Source organism: Pempheris klunzingeri, chromosome 19 (genome assembly GCF_042242105.1).
Source record: "Pempheris klunzingeri isolate RE-2024b chromosome 19, fPemKlu1.hap1, whole genome shotgun sequence".
Lineage (NCBI taxonomy): Eukaryota > Metazoa > Chordata > Actinopteri > Acropomatiformes > Pempheridae > Pempheris > Pempheris klunzingeri.
Window position 1 is genome coordinate 7,744,977 of NC_092030.1, and position 6,000 is coordinate 7,750,976.

Below are 6,000 nucleotides of genomic sequence, written 5' to 3' on the forward strand. Positions count from 1 at the left end.
AGTTGAAAAGTATTCAGAGATCAGTTCAGGAATTCAGAAACACTCGTACCTCCGAGGACACTCAGCAAAACAATGCTTTTACCTAGATGATTCCCTAAATTACAATATTTAGAACAATGTATGCACAAGAAACAAGTGAGTTCTCTCTCACTTGATTGTACTGACGTGGGAGCAAAAACATCCTGATTCTCAAGGTGTAAAACTGTTATTGGTCCTCAGAAGGACAAGAGCACACACACATGCCCAGACGACACACACACACACACACACACCCTGAACCCTTGCGCCCTGGTTCAAGGTAAAACTGAACTTCACCAATTATCTTTCTTCATAAAAAACACACTACTGACCTTCTGACAGAAGCATGCACACACATCCTGTTTTTGTTACCTCCCAGTGTGTCACTATCACACACAAACCCTCTCTGACACCTGTGGAATCAGCCCCAGTTGGCCTGTCATCTTGCAGAACGTTCTGTCTTACAGTCGGCATGTACCTAGTACAAACACACACACACACAGACACAACATTCATTCATTACACAACACAGTTACAGGAAGCGTGTGTTGTCTCAGCAGCAGGAAAACAGTGATAGTTAATGTCACAGGTGGAAACTGTAATATCTTCATGATAATGCAATTTTTATACAAGGCACCACCAGAAAATTGTGACCAGAAAATAGTAACAGCATCAACAGGGCAATATAACACATTAAAAGCAGCATAAAAATAAGTCTGTGAATTTCAGCTTTGAAGCGGCAGTCTGCACATTAACCTGCTCATGAAGGTGAATGTTATCATGTTGAAATTTAGCAGGTGTGATGTTTACCATGTTTACCATCTACATTTAGCACGTTAGCATGTTGATATTTGCTAATATGCTGTATTTGATGATACAGTAAAAGTGCAGTCACACCAGCAACTCTGGAAGGCAACTGCAACTGTGAAACTGAAAGGGGGCACTTAGGCACTCTGGTCCTTTGAGTGGAATGCTAACATCAGCAATGGTAACCCTGGTTGTATAAAGAGAACCGCATACAGCTTTGGAGGCAGGGCCCTGTTCCTTCATAAGAAAGTTGTTCAGTGGCACATGAAACAAAGAGAAAAGGTATAGAATTAACTTGATCAAAAGCAAGTGAGAGACTTCCCCCACCCAAGCCAGCTAACTTTCGGTTTAGCTTTCCACTATCATGAACAGAGATAAAATAGTTTAATTGTGCAGCTATTCTAGACTTTCCAAATGATTCAAATGATTGATTTCAGAATGAGTCATTTCATGGGAGTTGTGATGTTTTGTTTTTGATTTACAGACATCTCTTTTACAATATAGAGAAAAGAGAGATGCCACAGTTATAACTGCAAAATTTTGTCACCATGTCAAATTTGCTTCAAAGCTCAGTGCACCTCCTGGTGGCTTGATGGGAATAGGCAAACAATGGCTATACTAGCGTGCGCTAACCTTACTTTAGTGTATTAGCATGCTGATATTTACCACTTAACACAAAGTACAGCTGAGGCTGATGGGAATGTCATTAGTTTTGCAGGTGTTTGATCGTTGTTAGCAGCGAGGGAAGCTAATGAGGAAAAGCAAAAGTTCAGGTGACCTTCAGCATTAAGCTGTTATTTTACAATACCAATGTGACTCTGTCCAACACTTTCCAGCCTGCACACCCATAGATTAACCACTCACTGGCACATATCAGTCTCAGCCCAGCATCCCTGCTGTGAAACACCCATCTCAACCAAACTGCAACACAAACGATCCCTAAATACATACATTAACCAGTCTATAAAACATTTTCATGTAGCAATACTATTTAAATCGAACTACAATTATTTGATCAAAATTTTCGTTCTAAGCCATTCAATAGTTGTGGAGATATTTCACACATAACCAAAAATATCAACTGTACGGTGGAAAATTCAGGGGATTAAAGCCATTAGTCCATAATGGTTTGGAACCAAGTACCAACCAGAGTACCAAACTTAATTTCAGTCAATTCAGTTTTAGTTTGGTCTGAAGTGGTGGGCTGACATCTCCCAACTGGCTGTCCACTGTTGCATTCGGAGCTGTGGAAATGGAGAAGACATTTTTGGAGTATGTTGAAAAGATCATTGTGGTTGTCATAATGAATTGTTTCAGTGTAGGCTTTTGGCAGCTGAAGCTTTAGAGCAGAGATGGCCAAGGTTGTTCTTATCTGTTATGGGTGCATTGAGAGAAGCAGTCAATATTAAGAATCAGTCAACTTAACTTTGCAACTCTTCAGAGCTTCTTAACGTCTTTTAGCCCAAAGTTTTGGTTTCATTGTACAAATTTAAATGGTTTAATCTTAATGTTCTCATTAAGCTCACTTCCAGGAGCAGCAGGCAGCTGCACACTCCACATTACCGGCCCAGCAGACAAAGATAGCCACTAATTGGTGAAGAAAGTGGAACATCTCACAGCTAAAGAGCTAGAAATCTTTCTCAGGAGTTGGTGGAGACTAAGTCTGAGCTAAGAGGAGAGCAAATACTGGATATACATCCATCAGGTGGACACAACACAAATTCAAATGGGTTGGCAATATTGCTCTGTGTCTCCTGGATGTAGAAGTAGGCAACTGCTTGCTAAAAACTCAAGGATACGACTTTATAATATGTTGAGGCTGCGTGTCTTAGCTTGTTGTGGACTTAGTGGCCAAATAAATACAACTTTAAAGAGAAAGCTACTACATACTACATAATACTGGCCTGATGTGGAACCACAAATGCAAACCAGATTTTGACTCAACAGTAAGTAAATGGAGTGAACAATGAAAAGAGAAAAACAAAGGCAGACACAACAAGAGAGGAAGTGTGTGTGTAAGCCCTACAGATGTTTAGGTCTGAACTCAGAGAAAATCATTAGCATCACATCAACTAAACATCAGGGAGCTGAAACATAAAAAGGCCCTGATCAATTCATTTATCTATTATCTATCTATTTATTTTCCAACCATTTTATTCATCCGCACAAGGGCAACTGAGAGCACCAATTTGATACTGTTGGTCACACGCTCTTCATCTCTTTTGAAATTACAATTTAACACAAGGAGTTTGGTATGTACAGATGAATGATTCAGATCTGACCTCCAGAGACAGTACCTGGTTTGAAAGGGTGAAATACAGCTTTACACAACCATGACAGTCAGTTCACTTTTTATGTGTTATGGAAAAATCACAGATCGTCAACAGATTTGCTCATGGCCTGGAGGACAGACTCAAGTTACTACCCTGCAACTCTGGGGACCGGACTGTATGTACACAATGTCATGGAAATCCATCCATATTTCAGTCATTGTCATCCACAGAGCACCTGTACTTAAAATGTATTTACTCAAAAAAGCAGATTTTGTTTGACTTTTAAGAACTAAATTAGTTAGTTTACTTCGAATGTGCAGCAAGAATACAACTACAATGTCTGCTCCTCATTAACCTTTTACTTTTATAGGATAACATGTGCATTCCTTTCTGCTGGTCAGAGCAGAAACACACACACACACACACACACACACACACACACACACACACACACACAATACTGCTCTAAGGCAGAAGAAAAGCCTTGTTTCAGAGCAACTAATGGTTTCAATAATGTGTGTTTGTATGAGCTTGTGTGTGAGACAGACACCAAAGCTCTTTGCAGAGATTGTAGGCAGCTGCTGGGAAAATACCTTAACACACACACAGACGCACGCACGCACACACACATGCACACACATCGGGGCCTTTGAACAACCAGATGTGGCTGTGCGGCAGGTTGTGAGCATCAGTGCACCAAAAACAGGGTGAGAGGAGGGTTGGGTCTGAAGCTAAACCAGTTAATGGAATACAGATTTCCTCAACCTGCTTCAACATGAGAACACTCACACACACATACACACACACACACACACACACTTTTCTTGAGGGTAAAAGGCCGATCTTAAAAGGTAATTCCTTTTTATTGAATCTCTGGATTTGACAATCTTGAGTTTTTGTAGCAGAACGTTTCACAAGTGAGTGTTGACTATTAAAACCCATTCTGAATAGTTTGCTGGGCCACAGACAAACACATTAAAGAATAATGATATGGTACAACTGACTGATTTCCGATTTAAAAGAATGTGATTAATGGTACACATAATTGTACTGACTTTATGTTTTTGTAACATTATTGACATTATATTGGAATTAATATTCATGAAGGGTAATTTGTTTTTAATAATTAGTTTTCAAGGACAGTAGTTTTGTGCTTCTTTACAGATTACAGAACAAGTTAACTAGCTAGCAAGGTTGCCAAGAAGTAGCCAACTTTGACCTTCTGTATTTACCATAGTTCTGCTCAAGCAGTTTTCCTATGAAAATAGGATTTATTTTGATTTTGATCTGGATATTTTGAGTGGTTTAACAATTACAGGAACATGTATTTTGTAAAGGTGATGATGTGAAATTATACTGATGAAATCTTCTATGTTCATGACCATGATTATTAAAAGTGATTGTTCAATGAATGTTAACCCTGGGGTGTCCAAACTTTTTTCCCTGGGGGCCACATACAGAAAAACATACAAAGGGCTGGGCCACTCACTAGCAGTGAGCTTTATTGCTAACTTTAATCCACAAGAGGTGATGTATATCGCCTCACCTCTAGTGGATTAAAGTTGGCAAAATCAATCAAATGTAGGTAAATTCTGCTTGATAACTGAATATGATTCAAGAAAAAAACAGCCTTTCCATTAGTGGGCTTTCATTTATTAGTTGTACAAGCTGGTCTTTGCCTTGTAGGCTCTTGTTCAGTGTGTTAAGGTGATCAGTGAGATCCAACCAGAGAGGGTCACTGAGCTCATGAAGAGGTCCTTCTCTCTTCAAAACTAGTCCATTTCTGATCTCAGGGAATTAAACCGCTGCAGCACAGAACCACGATTTAGCCAGCGCACATGAGAATGGTAGAGCAGGCCCCCCCCCGAATTAACAGCCGTTGCCTCCACTTTCTTGCCCCTCAGCGGACACTGTAGAGGCCATTCCTTTGCGCTCACCTGTCCCAGCTGGAGCCCCATCCGTCGTACCTCCACACAGCTCGTCCCATTTAAGTCCCATCATGCCAACTGCATCTGGCACAGCTTCAAAAACATCCTCACCCGTCGTGGTGCTCTTTACACTGCTAAGATCAAGCAGCTCCTCCGTAATGCAAAAGTGATCGTCATTAGTTATTAGCTGTGCTCTCATCGCACACCGCATCTGAAACTTTCTACACTAACTTGCTCTCTCACGTTTCCTTAATTCTGCCATTTTGGGTCACCTGTAGCAAATTTCTTCTTCGATTACTCATTTTATAGAGAATCTGCCTCGTTCAAGACAGTTACTCCACCTAGCTGTGAGACTAAGAAGTACAATGCAGTCCAGTGCAAGTTCCATGTGTGGGCCGTATTCCAATACATTTTTAGAATTTCCTGCGGGCCGTAGTTTGGACATCCCTGTGTTAACCCTTTTCTCCACAGTTGGGTGTCTCCTGATGCAAAGTAGAATCCTTATGAATAGAATTAACACATTTTAACAAAACAATGTGTCTATGTAAGGAACAAGCATATTGTTTTATATTTGATCACGGTTTGAAAATGTTGTATTTCAACTCTGTTATGTCAAAAGTAACACAAAATGTTTGCTCCATATACAGACATATGAGTGTTTTGGGATCCTCGTGATATCTTGCATTGATATTAACACACCTGTTTTAAGAGTGTACAGGGATTTAGCCTAATCTGGAAACTGTTTGGATTGTTTCCAACCCCTCATCTGACTTCTCATGTGTCTTGGTCAGACTGACTTCTCTTTAGCAATTGCCTCAGTCAGTACAATGCTATTACCCCTGACAGAAAAGATAGGCAGAACTATGAAAATAAGACAGAAATTGTAAAGATGGATGAAGAAAACATTGTGTATGTGTATTGTGTATAATGTTCTTGATCAGGGAGTCATTCAAGATCTTTTATTAGGGCCTGTT